The sequence below is a fragment of the Cannabis sativa genome, chromosome 6 (assembly GCF_029168945.1).
Source record: "Cannabis sativa cultivar Pink pepper isolate KNU-18-1 chromosome 6, ASM2916894v1, whole genome shotgun sequence".
Lineage (NCBI taxonomy): Eukaryota > Viridiplantae > Streptophyta > Magnoliopsida > Rosales > Cannabaceae > Cannabis > Cannabis sativa.
In genome coordinates, this window is record NC_083606.1 from 16258750 (window position 1) to 16277406 (window position 18657).

The 18657-nt window shown below is 29.5% G+C and overlaps 1 long non-coding RNA gene across 2 annotated transcripts; it reads right to left on the bottom strand.

The window, feature by feature from the left end:
- Window positions 1–11917: 11917 nt before the first annotated feature.
- LOC115695184 (uncharacterized) lies at window positions 11918–15854 on the bottom strand. Of its 2 annotated transcripts, XR_009688310.1 has the most exons (5): window positions 15374–15854; window positions 14084–14564; window positions 12676–12743; window positions 12345–12588; window positions 11918–12270 (listed from the first exon to the last, which is right to left on the bottom strand). It is a non-coding gene; the product is annotated as an uncharacterized LOC115695184 (long non-coding RNA). The 2 variants fall into 2 exon arrangements; XR_004007503.2 differs by having other exon boundaries at window positions 11919–12270; window positions 12345–12743.
- Between the last annotated feature and the right edge of the window lie 2803 nt (window positions 15855–18657).

Here is an 18657-nt window from a genome sequence, read left to right on the forward strand (position 1 = left end):
TTTAACACTCCAATCTGATCTGCTGGAGAGAATCAGAAAGGCACAACTGGGAGATCCCGAGCTAGTTAAAGTTCGAGATGAAATGTTAGCTGGTCGGCCTAAAGGTTTTGCAGTCTCGAGCAGTGGAATGTTGCTATATAAAGCTCGAGTTTGTGTTCCTAGTGTGGATGAGCTTAAGAAAGAGATACTTGATGAAGCTCACACCACACCTTATTCGTTGCATCCGGGAACCACCAAGATGTATCAGGATTTGAAACCCTACTTCTGGTGGTATGGGATGAAAAGAGATGTAGTGGACTATGTGTCCAAATGTTTAACCTGCCAGCAGATTAAGGCTGAACATCAGAGGCCGGCAGGATTATTGCAACCTTTAGTCCTTCCTGAATGGAAGTGGGAGGACATTGCAATGGACTTTGTAACTGGTTTGCCTAGAACTACAGGAATGTATGATTCCGTTTGGGTTATCGTGGACAGATTCACAAAGTCAGCTCACTTCTTACCAGTGAAAGTTACATATTCAGTGGATCAATATGCTGAATTGTATGTGAAGGAGATAGTTCGTCTCCATGGAGCCCCTAAATCTATTGTATCGTACAGGATCCAAAGTTCACATCGAAGTTTTGGGTGAGTCTCCAGAAGGCTATGGGTACCAAGTTAAAGTTTAGTACAGCCTTTCACCCTCAGACTGATGGTCAGTCAGAAAGAACTATCCAGATTTTAGAAGACCTATTACGAGCCTGTGTCATGGACTTTGAGGGTTCATGGGTTAAGTACTTGCCTCTAATTGAATTCTCCTACAACAACAGCTACCAAAGTACAATAGGGATGGCTCCCTATGAGATGTTATATGGTAGAAAATGTCGTTCTCCTATTCATTGGGACGAGACAGGAGAAAGGAAGTACCTGGGTCCTGAGTTAGTGCAGAGGACCAATGAAGCTATTGATAAGATCAAGGCTCGGATGCTTGCTTCTCAAAGCAGGCAGAAAAGTTATGCTGATCCGAAGCGCAGAGATGTTACATTTCAGGCAGGGGAACATGTTTTCCTGCGGGTTTCACCAATGAAGGGTATTAGACGCTTCGGGAAGAAGGGTAAGTTAAGCCCTAGGTTCATTGGGCCATTTCAGATACTTGAGAAGGTCGGGCAGGTAGCGTATCGGCTAGCCTTACCACCAGCATTGTCAGCTGTTCATGACGTATTTCACATTTCTATGTTAAGGAAATACGTGTCAGACCCGACTCATGTCTTGAGTTATGAAGCCCTTGAACTTCAACCAGACTTATCCTATGAAGAGCAACCTGTTCAAATTTTGGATAGAAAAGAAAAAGTTCTTCGGAACAAGACTATTGCGCTGGTTAAGGTGCTCTGGAGGAATAGTAAGGTGGAAGAAGCCACCTGGGAGTTGGAGTCAGATATGAGGACTCAACATCCAGAGCTATTCAGGTTAGATTTCGGGGACGAAATCCTATTAACGGGGGGATAATTGTAATGACCGCTCTAGTAATGTGGATTAAAAAAGGCAATTAGCACTAATTGTTATTATTTTATTATTTTAGTATTATTTGTGAATTAATTTTGAATATGGACCCCAATATTTAGAAATAAATATTAGAGTTATAATTTCTCAATTCTGGAGATTTTATTAAACTCTAGGGGTATTATTTAGCCTATATGTGAAATATGTTAATTTTGTAATTTTTGCTCGGCGACAACGGAAAATGCGATGGATGGCTAGACTGATCACATGGGTAAGTTTAGAACCCTATTTCATAGTGGGGAATATTTTAGAGAAAATAATTATCGGGATTGAGCGGGGTTATGGATTTTGACCATTTTACCCCTAGCTTTGAAAATACCCTAGTTTTAAGTCTAAGGGCAATTTAGTCATTTGATTTATTTGAGGCTAGGTGGCTGGTTATTTTGGTGACACCTAGCACCCCTTTTTCTCAGCCAAGATAAGTTTAATATGTTGCTTAACTTAATTAAAAAGAAGAAAGAAAAGAAATTGGAAAATTGGAAATTGGTGAGAAGTTCTTTCTTCTCTCTCTCTCTCTTCGAAGGCAGCAAGAATCAAGGGGGAAGGGGCTGGGATTTTTCTGTGTTTTCAGCCATAGATTCAAGGGGAACAACCTAAGGTAAGCTTCAATGGAACTCTTCTTTAGTTTTCAAGTTTTAAGCTTAGGTTGAAGGTGTGAAATTGAATTTCTGGGGCTGTTAAGTTTTAAAATGTTTAGGGTTCGAATTCTAGAGTTATTTTGAGTTGATTTAAGTCCCTAATTGCTGGTTTTGATGCTTGATAATGGTTCTAAGCAAGCTTGAGTTTTGGAAACTCAAGCTTTGAGCTTTAATGGCATAAAGTGAATTATTGGTTTGTTCTGTGATTTGTTGATTGGAAATGGATGTTTATACATTGTATAGGTATACTGGAAAGTTTGGTAAAGTTTGGGATTGATTTGAATCAAGGGGGATAAATTTTTGGGTTTCTGCAGATGAACCGGAATTCCGGTTCTGGGTGGTCTATACCAACCGGTCGACCGGTTGGTGACCCAGAACCGGGATACCGGTTGGATCCGGTCTGCCTGTTGGAGGATTTTCCAGAACCCTAGTTTTGGCCAATTTTGGGTTATATAGGGTATTGCCATGAGGTTTATTGATAGGGAAACTTTTAGTTTCGAGTTTTAAGTCCCAGAAAGTGATTTGGCGAGTCACTCATCTGTGTTACCGTTATTGTGATTAGGGCATCCATCTAGCACGTGAATTCCGTTCAGGTCGGCCAGCACACTTGAATTCGGAAAACAGGTAAGAACTGTGTATAATGTATGATGTGATTATCTGAATGTGTGTATATGTGTTTATATATGCATGCTTGAGTTATGTTAAACACTACCAACACTTGTATAATTAAGTTATAGAGTGTATTGGTACAGTGATTGTTGTTGATTTGAGTACAATACAGTGATACCAACACAAGCATAGGAAAATGCTAAGGTGTGTGGTACATCACTCAGTGTTACTCACTGATCGGGTTAAACCCTACCAACACTCGTACAGCTAGGTACGTTGTGTATGTGGTATAGTGGTTGTACCCTGGTATTGAACGTTCATGCTCATCTGTTAAGCTCTGTAAATAGGTGTATGGGCGCCTATTTACAGGTCGGAAATTATATGGTATGTTATATGCATTTCTTGCGGGTACGGTGACTCACGGTTTACGCTTCCATGTGTAGGTAAAGGAAAGGCGAAAGCTGAACAGGAGTGAACCTGAGCTCGGGTGAGATTGTACATGTCAAGCAGCGCGACCTGGAGTGTTCGGTCTCGGGACATCTGGGAGTTGTATTTTGAAAGTCGCTGTGCGACCTGTAAATCTGTATATTTTGGAATGTATATTCAAAAAGTAAAGTTTGTAAAGTTTTAAAAATCGGGATCCCGGCACTTGTAAATATTTTATTAAATTACAAAGTTTAATGTTTAATACAAAAGTTTTAATTTGACACGTTTTTCAAGAAATTTCTTTGATTAGCAAAGATCGCACAATTATTGAAAAAGCACTGTAGCGTGCCTTAGCATTAGGGCGTTACAATGAATAAGGATCGAAATACCTCCAACCATTGATTCTTGAGCTTCAAACCCACATAAGCTTTGATCTGCAAAGAAAACTGGTTGATGTGGGTAATCGGGCTTCCTCGCTCTCTCAACTCTCTTTAGATGGAATTTGCTGTTATGAACAGAATGAGTAAGGAGCTCGGGGACCGAGACCCTATATTTATAGGTGAGATACTCCATCAGTATCTGTGCCACATTAATTGTCAGAATATTTTGACAATTAATTCAGGAAATCAAATCAGGTAATGAATATAGAAATCTGACCATATATAGAATATTACATAATTAATTTTATCCAGATTCAATGAATATAAAATATTCATTTATCAGAAAATCAATTATTTATTTATTTCTTTAAATAAAAATTTATTTCTTTAAATAGAAATATATTTCCTTAAATAAAAAATATTCTTATAATCCAAACTTCCCAGAATACTTTATAAAAATAAATATATAAGATTAAAATATTAACTTAATTGAAAATTATAATCTATAAATACAAGAATTACCATTAGAGCTCAAACTTTAAAACATGAAGATCAAAACTAACCTTTCACGTTAAACTAGCAACTCAAAGCAATACTAAACTAGAAAAAGATCAAAGAACCCATTTTTAACTTTCATAGAGTCTAAACAAAACCATAATTCAACTAAGTATCCCAAAACCTTGCTATGGAGTTAAAAGGAATCTTAGTCAATTTATTTTTCCTTAGGAAATATGAGAATTTATTACTTTTTATTTCCACTTTCTTTTGCAAACATTGCTATTATCTAGTATTTAGAAAATTATATCAAAAAAGTTTTTTTCATTAAACTTGCTGTCCCTTAATTTTTTTTAAACAATATATTAATATCAATTATTCTATAAAAAAAAATATCAGCTATTATATACTAGTCAAACAGTCAGAGTTGGAGCTCCAACAGCGGTCAAAATGGGTTATCCTTGAAATTTACAACACAAATTTTTGTAACTGTTGTGTGTTTGAACTTTATAGATTAATTTGGTTGACTAATTAAGTCACAATGTAAGTTTTTCTTTTCTGGTATAGAGAAAGGCCACGTCATACATTTGGTATCATCATATGGTAGGGCATTAATAAAACCCTTTCCTGGGTTCTCTTCTCTTAGACAAAATAGTATAATAAGTGCAATGAATTTGATATATATTATAACTAATATTATTATTATTTATTATTAATATAATATTGTACATGAAGGGGTCCAAGTATGGCTAGAAAAAACAACATATTGCTCTGAAAATTCATAAACAAAAGTTTGAGATATGGAATCAATGGATCGCTTTCAAGCACTCTAAAACTATACAAACTTTGGCTTTTGCTCACTTGCCCCCCTACCTATCTTATTTCCATCCTTTTAATTTTAATTTAATTCCCTTTTTTTCTTTATAATTATATAATAATAACAAATTTATTCTTCTTATCGGTATTATTAATTTATTATTCAAGTTGTGTACGTGTGTGTTAAGCACTAAATTTTGCATTATCATTTGTATAATAAATATGTAATTAATACCTATTTGTTGGCAACAAATTTGCCCCCTCTTTTTTTAATATGTTTTTGTCCATTGTACATTTTTCACATTTGTTAATCTTTTCATTCCTTGGTTACTTTTCTCAACCAAATAAGTTGAGAAATCACCATATGAATATGATCATATATAGAGATTATATTATATATATAGCTAACATTAATTTATGCATATTGTAAATGTGGGTACATTGCATCTTTCCTCTTTTATTTTGACTCATTCCTTATTTCTCTAAAATACAGAAGAGAACATACAAATTTATTAAAAAAATATATAGGATATAATAGCTGCTTTATTATTTTATATAAATTTTTAGAGTAATGAATAATGCTCTTTTACATGTTGAAAAATACTATTTATTACTTTAAATTTGTTTTATTAGTGTTTTTTAGTTTAAAATTATTTTTAATGTGTGTATATATTATATATTTTTAAAAAATAAATATATTGAAAGATAGAATATTAAAGAAAGGAATACATATGTAATATATGTAAAAATTTATTATAAAATAAATAAAGTAGGATTTTAATTAGGTATTTTTCAAAAATAAAGAAGAAAGTCTATTATAGTGCTCTTAGAAGGTAGTTTGGATAAGAGAATACAATTAATTTACCTTGAAGATTATGATTATTGTGTACGTACGTGGCTTGAAAGAAAATAAAATCATATAAAAGAGTATATATAGTACTATATAGAAAAAATGAATTAACTTATCTTACAAGTTTGACAAAAAGGGAAAAAGAAAGTTGCACTACAAGCCCTATGTTATAATCATTAATCAAACGAAGCTATGATATAAATTTAATTATTAAACAAGTGCATGAACTGTCCTGTAGCAAACCCCAGATGAAGTAAATATTGAAAACAAAGAAAACCCACTTATTGGTTGCTTCATTTTCTAGCACACATATATGTATATAGTAAGCTCAAAATTACAGCAAACAACATATGTCTGTAATTTTTTTTAATCATTGTATATATTATAATTATTTTAAGATATTCTATAAAAATTAAAAAAATTCAAAATAATTTATAATATAAAAAATAATGTTTAAACTGTTTATTTTAGGTATAAAATAAAACAAAATGTACAACAAACTGTTTAAACTTATTTTTAACATTTTTTTTTTAAATTTTATATAAAATTTTAAATAACTACAACCTACATAATTTTTTTAAAAAATTAAACTAAAAAATTCACCAAAAAGACACACAAGTTCATACTTTTAAAAGGGTTCAACCCATAATATTTTCTTACAATATATATAATATGGCGGCTAATTAGGATTTTTTTTCTCTGAACTTTGACATGTACCAAATATTGCCCCCTGAACTTTTAAGGTCGTTAAAAATGCCCCCTGAACTATTGAGATTGTTGGATTTAAGGACTTTTGTCTAATTTCATTCAATTTTACTATTTCAGTGATTGTTTATGTACTAAATCATGCTCCCCAGACTTTGATATCTACCAAATTATGCCTATCGAACTTTGACATGTATTAAATTATGCCCGCTGAATTTTCATCCATGTTAGACTTTTTTACTAAAATTGGAAAAAAAATCCTTAAATCTAACAATCTCTATAGCTTAGAAGGTATTTTTAACCACCTTAAAAGTTAAGAGAACATGATTTGGTACATGTCAAAGTTTAAAGAAAAAAATCCTAATTAGCATAATATGGCGCCACGTGAATTTTATTTGAAAGGGACATTGAACACAAATAATTGTAAGGTATATGACAACCAAAAATTTGTCAGTTGATGTTCTCAACCCACTTGAACCTCTTTAAACGTTTTGGGACACGCCTCCCATATAATTAAATACAACCCCCCTTTTAATTTGAGTATTATCCATCCTACTAAGAGTACTATTAAATTTAATTACTACTACAGTACAAGTTGCCCCATTGGGTTGTTCTAATTTGATATCATTTTCAACTTTATGAAAAAATCTTGAATGAATGTACGTATGCCTATACCTTACCGTTGGGCTAGTTATTGTCTTGTCCCATCACTTGTATGTACTCATATATATATATATATATCATTAGTTTTTATTTTTCAAACACTCAAGAAAAAACAAACTACCTAGAAAGGTTGGAGAGTCTGGGAAAATTCTTTCCATTCAAACGGATTAATTGTCGAACTTAATATATATATACACATTTTTAAAATATATATACTTGGTTAAATTTGATATGTGCATTTAAAATAAAACTTATTCTCAACTTATGATGTAAATAAGTTAATTATATCATGATTATATTTAATATTTTTAAATTGTTCAGTGGATAATATAAAAATTTACTCATAAAAAGCAATAATTATCTCATATTTATTTAAAATATGCAATAATAATAAGAATTATAAGCATTTTTGTTCTTTGAACTTTCAACACTACTTAATTTGTCCTCTAAAATATACGGCTTATTAAAATTTTTTCCTAAAATATAATAGTTACATAATTATGCCATTTCTGTTAAGTTCTGTTATATACCGTTAAAAATTATTATTTTACCCCCTCAACTTTAACAAATATAAATTTTTTCCAATTTTTATTAAAAAATAATTTTAAAAATTATAATATTCTATTTTTTAAGTAATTATAATATTCTATTAATTCTGAAAAAATAATAAAAAATTTTTAAAAAATTGATCAAAATATTAAATTAATTAAAAATATTAATTTTATTTAAAAAAATTAAATTATTCCTAAAATATATTTTCAAATTTTATTTTATTTATAAACACGTATTTTAATAAATTAAACCAAAATAATTAAGAATCTAATCAGTAATTTAAATAAACTAAGATTTTTTGAAAAAAAAATCAAACTTATTTATATTTATTAACTCATATCTTAACAAACAAATTCAATAAAAAATATAAAATTATTTTGCAAAAAAATTATAAATTAAACTAAAAAAAAGTTATGTTATCTTAAACAAATCTGCATTTTTTGAGAAAAATAAAATATACTCAAGTTTGTTCATGTAAAATTTAGTTTTTATAAAATTGAAATTTAATATTTTTTTAATATTTAAATGAACTTTTTAATAAAAAATAAATAGTTTTTAAATCGCTTAATGAGTTTTACTATTTTAATTTATTTAATCATCCAAAAATATTTTTTTTCTTAAGATCTACATAATTTTTTAAGATTTATTTTAAAAAAAAATATTGAATCTTTCTCATTTTTATTCTGAAAGGGTACGATTTAATAGTTGTCAAAGTTTAAGGGACAAAGTTATTAATTTATAAAGACACATCAACATTTAAATAAAATAATAGGACCAAACGTAACAGAAGAACTAAATTTCTGTAAATATAAAAGTTTAGAAGATTCTTAACATGCCATATATTTTAGGGGAAAAAATTAATATTATCGAAAATTCAGTGAATGAAATTACTAATTATTCTAATAATAATCATAATAATAATAAGAACTAAAATTTCTTATTATAATCTATTCTGTAGCATTAATAGGTTTGTTTAAAAAGTTAATAATTCGTTGTCACTTTTTACCCCAACTTTTAAGAATCCTTCTTGATTCTCGCCTAAATGGGAACCGAAGTGGCTCCAGACAAAATTATAAGATTATATAAAAATTATAATATTAAAAAAATTATTTTATATACTATTTTTATTTTTTTTTAAATTTAAGGTTTGGGTTGCTTCAGTAATTTTTAAGTGAGTTGCTATATAGATTTTGATTGTGATTTAAATTGTTTCGTTGGTCGCTAAATGAATTTTTGTAAAAATACACAAAAAAAAAAAAAACTCTAATTTAAAGTATAAAAATTAAAAAACCCCTAACTAACCAAATTTTTATAGATACACTTTATGAAGATAAACAATCATATATAATAATAGCAATATATACATATTAAAGATAAAAGTCTTATTAATACGATGTTATTTTAATAACTATAAAAAAAAGTGAATAACATTTTGAACATTTTAATATGGCATATACTTTCCAATTTCAGTCCCAAATAATTCATACAGCTATATAAAAGATATTTCTTGTATTATCTTCTCATTTTTTTTCCTCCTCTTATTATGCTCGAAAATCTTCATGCATAACTCATTTATGCTGTTATACACACATGCATATTTTATTTATGATGCAAAGATATATGTGGATTTTTAGATATTAGTAGATAAGAATAAGAAATCTCAAATTGGTATGGGGTATCAGGTATGAAAAGAAATCCTGATTACTAGGAGTGGGCAAAAAAAAAAAAATAATAAAGAAAATGACTTGTGAGCAGGAAAAAAAGAAAAAAAAATCCTCAACAAAAGGCTAGAATCAATGGATCAATGTTTGATAGCTCATACATTCCCAATTATATTTGTCATCTACATTATATAATTGAAAAACTTATGGTTTGTGATTGATCTATTCATGCCAAGATTATTTATGTAGTAAATGAAGTAAATTTCTTGGAAATTTCAATGCAGCAATCAGAATATTCACCTATCAATCAATGCTCACCATATCTCATGATTTTCTTTTATGTATTTATTTTAACAAATGTATGATCAGAATCACATTATATGGTACAAAGCACATGAAGTAATAATGAAACTTTTTAATTCCTTCTCTCATTTATTTTTTTGACACCACACCACACCACACCACACAGCACAAACACATATTTTATTTTCTTATTAAAAAATTATCTTTAATTTTGGAATTGTTTTTCCAATGGCATGTGACCAAGTTGATAAATACCATTACTATATATATTCTCATAGTGTGAAAGAAACAATTAATTGAGGTTCATATATATTTATTAGTACCTCATGATACTCAATGTTTCTTTATAAGGACACCAAAGCAAAGTGCTGTCATCCCTATATGGAATGGTGGTTATTTCATAATGTTTTTCTCGATGACAGAATATATACTTTACTATTGTTGATTAATAATAATTGATGATTAATAATAATAATGCCAATTGATCAATATTCAAATAGAATCTCTAAGAGTACATGTGCATGCATACAATATTAATCTTCAACAACAAGAATCCCAAAAAGAAAAAACGGGTAATTATTTTGGGATAACATGTATTAAGGATGCTTTTACTGACACTATATTCTGTTTTTTTTTCTCTAATTAATTGTTTTTTTATATATATAAATTTAAATATAGATTTATTTAATAATTAATGTATTTTAATATACGGGCATTTAAGACATGATCTAAATGCAATATTACATCTCACTAATATTTACATTTACATGACTATTCTCCAACAAAGTAACAAAGTATATTTACATGTATTTTAATGTACTAGGTGATTGTTACGTGCCAAGCCACGTAGTGTTAGTTTTATTTAATATTTTAGTTTTTTATTTTAATTAATAATTAAAATAGTATAATTATTTGAACAATTTGTTTTATAAAAATAAAATATGTGTCAGTATATTTAGTAAGTAAAACATAGTTTGTGCTATAATAATGTATGTTATTAATAGTAAAATGTACATTAATCTTCTAATTGAAAAAAGTTCTATTATCTCATTTCATATCTAATAATAGCTACACAACTATATTTATAAACTTTCACATTCTTTGCAAATTACTAATAAGCACCAATAATATTTTCATATTCTAATATTTTTCAACCTTCTCCTCTTGGTGGTAAAATTAAAAATAAAACTAAAAATAAGCACAAACATATAAGGTAAATACTCATATACAGTCTCACATTTATATTATCTTTTCTATATATTTTATCTATATTTTTCTTTTTTTAAAAGATAAATAAAAAAATTATTAATATTCTCCCAAGATAGGTTTGTTAGAGAGAGATGGGGTAAGATGATTTTTTTAATTTAAAAAGAGATTATTAATATTTAAAAGATTGTTTCATTTTTTGGTTTAATTATTAGGTTTATTTATTAACAGGAGATCAAACGTAATCGTTAAATTTAACAGAATATTCTTTTAGTTTTTAAGTATATTCTGTTAAACCAAGAAATGTCGTTAGATAGACACTTTTAATATATAAAGATTTAATATTTACGGGCATTTCATTTTTTTTCACACTTGAGTATATATATATTTTAGAGAGAAATACATGAAAATTATTTATAATAACAAAGTATATCAGTAAAAATATTCTCCAACTAAAAGCAAGATTTATCCAATTTTACAACATAGTCAAACCGTGACATATAGGTTGTACGCTATAGAAAATTAAAAATATCCACAATTAAATCTTCAAAAGAAACAATTAAAAAAAAAAGCATTTAAAGGTCCAAAACCATCCTAGTGTTTGTCTTAACTATGCAATTGGAAGCAACAAAAACTATAATTTAAATTATGAAAAATAATTTTGCCTCTATCTCATGTGATGCAAAGTTACCAACATATATTAGTAGGTTTTGAAAGAGCGACAACAACTCTCCATTAGCTTCCCAAACTATAGTACCAACGCCAATAATGTTCGTGGGAGCATCCAAAGCAACATCCACATTCAATTTCAAGTTTCCTATAATAGGTGGTTGCTACGACGCTTGAACTTGAGTAGGCAGTGAAAGCCTTGGAGTGACACTCATGCACGTTATTTTTTGAACACTTGAAAGTTAAAAGTTAAAAGCAGATCATAATATCTATTAATAATTTTTATTTAATGATATAGGTATTGTCTTTTAAAATTGTAATATTACTTATATTTATTATGCATATTGTTAACTGAAATTTTCAGATAATAATATAAAATATGTTAAAATTAAATAGATGATTAATAAAGAAATAACATTAGAATTTTTGCGTGGTTAAGGCGTTAACGAGCCTTAGTTCGTTAAGACTGAAAAAGCCTTATTATAATGTCCGTATTTAAAAATTGACTAATTTAGATTTAAACTCATTTTATTATATCTATATAATTTCATTAATCGGGATCCCGAGTTTAAAATCATTTGTTGAAAATACATGTATTGTATTTAAAGTTACATAATATTTTTTTTTTACAAACTACAGGGCAACCACAAAATGAAACTCAAAATGCAATAAGATCGGAACCCTCTAGGTTGCACTGTCGCGATATGTACAATCCTTGCCAAGCTCATCTCACTGCTCCTCCAGCTTAGATTTACCTTCACCTACACAAGGTAGAAAATTGATGAGTCGACAAACTCAGTAAGATATGCATAATTATATACAATCAATGTTATACCGTCTTTATGCCTGATCCGTCCTGAGCTCAATTGCTAAGCTCACCAAATGGTTAAGAATGTTCTCAATGGAAGTGCGACCACTGTACCATATGCACTAGAGTACCAACTCTGTACTTGTGTTGGTAGGGCCATTATATGTACTACTCGGAGTTACTGAGTGTTGTACCACATGCACGATGTACCCCTTGATACTCGTGTTGGTAACACTGTAACTACCCTAAAACCCTACAGTGTACTAACACCCTTAAAACCATATTTTCGTTAGTGTTAGTAGTGTAAACAATTATTAACATGCATACATTTACATATATATACTTTATGCTATCTTACCGATCGTTTCTGTGCTCACGTGTGCCGGTTAGCCTGAGTGGAACTGCAGCTCGACACTTTATAGGGCCCTAAAACACAATATTCAAAATTTCGATGAGAGACACGCTAAAACACATCCCAGGGACTTTAAAATTAAACTAGAAATAACTCTATCGATCAATGACATGGCAATAACCTAAATAGTACAAAAATAGGAAAAACTAAGGTTCCAAAATTGTCTCAACCGGAATTTTGGTTCGATGAGATTTTTCGGGGACCAACTGGTCGGCCAATTGTTACAGGTTTTCCTGAACCGGTCGATCGGTTTAGTGCAGGAACCACCAAAAATGTCCCCAATAGCACAATTCAACCCTAAACTCTCCAATAATCTCCAAAATACTTGTATGCACCATAATAAACTTATTTCAAGCAACTAAACCTAACAATTTACACAAAATTCTAATTCACCATTAGAGAGCAAGGTTTGAGTTCTTAAACTCAAACTTTGCTCAAACATCATCACAACTAACAATTGCAACTTAATTTAACTTAAATAATCCCAAATAAACTTCAAAACACCAAAACAAATACCAATTCATAATACAACAACCTAGAACTAAAATTCTAACATTTAGACTTAACTTGAGCTTAAAAAAATCAAAGGAGAAGAAGCTAAATGAATTTTACCTTGAATTAGAACACTCAAGGCCTGCTAGAATCACAGAATTGAAGCTGAAAATCTGAATCCTAGTTGGTTCCTTAGAGAATTCGAGAGAGAGAGAGAGAGAGAGAGAGAGAGAGAGAGAGAGAGAGAGAGAGAGAGAGAGAGAGAGAGAGAGAGAGAGAGAGAGAGAGAGAGAGAGAGAGAGAGAGAGAGAGAGAGAGAGAGAGAGAGAGAGAGAGAGAGAGAGAGAGAATAGGTTTTCTAGTTTTTTCTCTTATCTTTTTTCTAATATAAATAAAACTCATTTTATTTTATTAAAATCAGCCTAATATTCAGCCTATAATGTCCACAAAAGATAAAAAAGGGTTTCCAACATAATGACCCTTTTGCCCTTAAATATAATTCAAATGTTTAAAACCATCCAAGGGTAGTTTAGTTATTTACCACTCTCGACAAATCCCCAATACTTCCAATGCCTAACAATGGTACCCTGCTAATAATATTCTAAATCATACAAAACGTGACTTTCTAATGGCCCAACGTCACTTTCCACTGCTACCAAACACAATCACAGAAAAACGAGAAATTCACATGTATAGCATAATTAATACATGTTGAAATTAAATAAATTTTCATAAATATGCAAATCATAATTAATAATTAAATCTAATAAATAAGCCCTAATTATTTGATAATCCAATATATCAACATAGGTGGTTTTTACAATTATCCCACGTTAAAAAAAATTCGTCCTTGAAATCTAACCTGAATAGCTCTGGATATTGAGTCCTCATATCAGACTCCAACTCCAAAGTGGCCTCTTCCACTTTGTTATTCCTCCAAAGTACCTTAACCAATGCTATAGTTTTGTTTCGAAAAACTTTCTTCTTCATGTCGAGGACTTGCACTGGTTGCTCATCAAAAGACAGATCCAGTTGTAACTCCAATGCCTCATAACTCAGAATATGCATTAAATCAGATACATACTTCCTCAACATTGAGACATGAAATACGTTGTGCACAGGTGACAATGCTGGTGGCAAGGCTAATCGGTATGCAACTTGTTCAATCTTTTCAAGTATTTCGAAAGGTCCTATAAATCTAGGACTTCATTTGCCTTTCTTCCCAAAACGCCTGATTCCCTTCATTGGTCACACACATGCAGGAAAACATGATCTCTTGGTTGAAATGTAATGTCTCGGCGCTTGAGATCTATGTAACTTTTCTGCATAACTAATTTTCTTACCTAAAGCAAAATAACTAAATTAACATAACTAATTAAATTTTACATAACACACACATATTAGACTTTTTATTTGGGTTTATATTAACTTTTATTGGTTTTATTAAAACTTGGGTTGATTGGATAGTTTTTTGCTGCGTTAGCCCATATTGTTGGTGATCAATTGTTAATGGGCTTAGCATCTGTGTGTAAAGTCTAGGTGAAGCAGAAGTGTGGGCTTTTCTAGTTAACTGAAGCCTTTGATGAGCAGGCCCAGTCCAACTAGGGTTATGTAGCTAAGTCCCCTCCCTAACTCTATAAATACATATTCTCATCATAATTGTATACCTTTTGATAATCAGATAAATAAACTGCTTCTGATTTAGAGATCTAGGGAGGGAGACTTAGTTGATAGTATTGCACTATCAAATTGAAGTAATTGCTATGGATCGAATTGAGGTAATTGCTATGGATCAATCAGGTACGCATGCCTAATTATTATATATTATTATTGTGTTCTATGTTATATACAAATTGATCTTGGAGTTTAAATTAATTTTTCTAACAACACATACACATAATATTTAACTAAATAAATAATATATTTTACCTATAATAAATTAAATTAAAATAATTTATACAAAAAATAAATAATTTTTTTATCTAAAGATAAGAAATATAAATCAAAATATTTATTAATATGAATAAATAAATAAATAAAAATTTATTTATATTTAAATATATATAAAAAAATATATATAAATAAACATTTCTAGGTGGCAGGCTTACTAGTTGAGAAAGAGAGATGGAGAGAAAGAGAGGGAAAGACTTACGTGAAGAGAGGAGAAGGTTGTGGTTGTGCTGCCTGATTAAGAAGAAGAGACAAGAAGGTCAGGATTGGGATTGAGGTTGGGGGTTGGGGCTAGGTCACCGATAGACATGAAGAAGACAATAAGAAGAGGATCAAGACGAAGTGACGAGAGGGGATCACTTTCAAAATTGTCAGATCTTTTTGCGCAAGTCTGGATTGAGATGAAGTGAACATGCAAGAATCTAATTTTTGGGGGTTTAGGGATTTCAAAAAAATTTGCGTTGGTAGAGGGCCTTCACAATTATATGTCGTGTCTGTTATAAATGCTCGTGAACATTGTATTCAATTTTTTTAAACCGACACAATATGTAATGAACAAAAAAAAGTAATTTTCACTTTATTCGTCAATTTTCTTTTTTATGTCATTTTAGTAAATGACACGAATCAATATTTTGAATGCTGTTTAGGAACCGATAGCTCAATAGATTGGGACACTATTCATGTCGGTCGATGCAATGAATAATTGCGTTGATCGACTTGAATAGCATTTTTTGTAGTAGTATGTATTTACTATCATACCCTTGTATATGATTAGAACATATGTTATAATAAATGGTATAACAGTAATTCCCCATGGATATGCTTAAAGTAAAAAAAAAAACACTTCCCGTATTTAATGACAAAAATAGTGTGGCCGGTTGTTGCTGAATGACATTATGCCATTTTCTTTCTTTACAGCATTAACTTCCTCCCATGCTCATCCCCTCCAAACATCAGCCCTCCTAGAATAGTATTCAACAATATAAACTAAATATGTGTTCAATGAAATAGCCACAAATTTTACCAACAATATTGATTTTTTTGACATTAACTCTACTTACAATAATGGCACTTCATTTTAAATTGGTATTTCTTGTAGAATTTGTCAAACTTGTTTCATTGTATGTAACCCAACACAAAGACAAAGGATCATTAAAGAATTAACTCAATAAGGGTACACTATGACAAAGAGTCAAACACTATAGTGTTTATAGACTTTAATTATTTCAATCTCCAATGGCCAACAAACAAAGCTCCCAACTCTTTTGATGGGCTCTCATATCTCTGGGGGACCATATAGGACCCGAAAACTTCTTTTTAATACATATACAAACACATAATGTATTTTTCCGTTTGCCAATTTTAAATTATAATTTCATTGAGTTCAAATAGACACCCATATACAATGCATATTCCCCCCAAAAAATACCATTAAACCCCACTTCAATTTCTTCCCCTTTTCTTTATCATATTTTTTTAATAAAATAAAAATAATTAAAAAACCCCAATAAAGTATTAACTAATTTGTTGTTGTTCTTAAATCATGCACAAATGGATTGGCTTAATAAATGGATTTGATACCCAAAATTAAGTATAAAAAACCATAGATTAAGGCCAAGATCCTTTGCAAGGAATAATAAAGAAAGGATAATAGTTTAAAAGAAAAAGGTATGGAAAAAAGTCATGAACATGGACTACAGAAGACAAAGCAGGCTCTGTTATAAAAAATAAATTATATATTTATAATTAAAAACTCAACAAAACCATTAGTAATTAATAGATTAAGTGAACAATGCAATCTTTTTTTATAACCTATTTATTCTTATCTATTATTAGCAAACATATGTATGATGACGTACCGACCACCAGCTCTAGATAAATTATAATCAAAGACTTTGTATAATGCATGAACCGTGTGCAAATTGTTAATTAGCTTTATACATATATATACATACAATATATATAGTTTTATATGTACATATAACAAGCTTTTCAAAGTTATCAAAAAAGAAAGAAAAAAGAAAAAGTGCAAAGCCGTGTAGACCATTAATGTTTGAATAAAAAACTACATTAAAATTGTTTGTTACTAATTGTAGATATTGTGATTTGGTAATTACTAATCATGGAAAATAAAATTGGCCTACTAAACTGATTACAACTATTTAACAAAAATCTGTATAATCATCCATAAATTTTTTTTTTATTTTGTAAGAGTATAATAATCAATCATTGATGTATTTTAAAAAGGAATGTATCATAAAATACATCTTCATAATACGCTTATATACAGGGGTTTATAAAATAGGAATTTTTTAATATTATATTGATTTTAATTATAAAAATATTTAAAGAAAATTATTTGCATAAATACCGATGTGCCACGTCAATATACATACTGAAACTTAAAATAATTATTGAAAATAAAAAAAATGGAAAAATATTCTCTAAAAATTTTTATTTTTTGGGAATTTTGAAAAAAGCAACTATTAAATTGGTTTTGATGTGAATATGCTATTAATTTGTTACTTTTTCATTAAAAAAATAATTTCAAAATTTTACACATATATAAATAATAAATTAACCATTTTAACATGTGAGAAATGTTAGACTATAATATATAATATGGAAATACAACATATATGAACTATATGTAATAAGGAATAAACTATAAACATATTGAAATGTATATGCAATGAAAGATCGAAATACCTCCAGCTATTGATCTTTAAGCTTTAATCCCTGTGATAGCTTTGATACTGGAGTTCGGGCTTCCTCGCTCTCTTAACTTTCTTTGGATAAAATTTTGGTGTTATGAATAGAATGAGTGAGGAGCTCGGGGACCAAGACCCTGAATTTGTAGGTGAGATACTCCATTAGTATCTGCGCCACATTAATTGTCAGAATATTTTGACAATTAATTTAGGAAATCAAATCAGATAATGAATATTGAAATCTGACCATATATAAAATATTACGTAATTAATTTTGTCCAGATTTAATGAACATAAAATATTCATTTATCACAAAATTAATATTTATTATATTCTTTAAATAGAAATATTCTAATATTCTCCCACTTGTTCAGTATTTAGACTAAAACATTCAAACCCAACGTTCCTCATTATATAATAAACATATGAATCATAACGATATGCCCTCATTATGAGTCGAGTATTATCTTTCATGTATTACAATATATTTACTATATAACAATGTACTTTATGTGGCAATGTACTTAAGTGAATAAATTCTAAACCTTATGTTTACTCAAGTCCTCTAAAATTTTCTCAAATGTAAAATTAAGATGCGCATAAATATGAGAAAATAACAAAATAAGAGTTTCATTAATAATGACTTTATTTGTATAAATTACATAAGGGAACCAAGTCCCATGTTCTCTACATGATCCTTGAATTTATGAGGTGGCAAGCCTTTTGTCATAGGATCGGCAATCATCAATTCAGTGCTAATGTGTTGAATGACCAC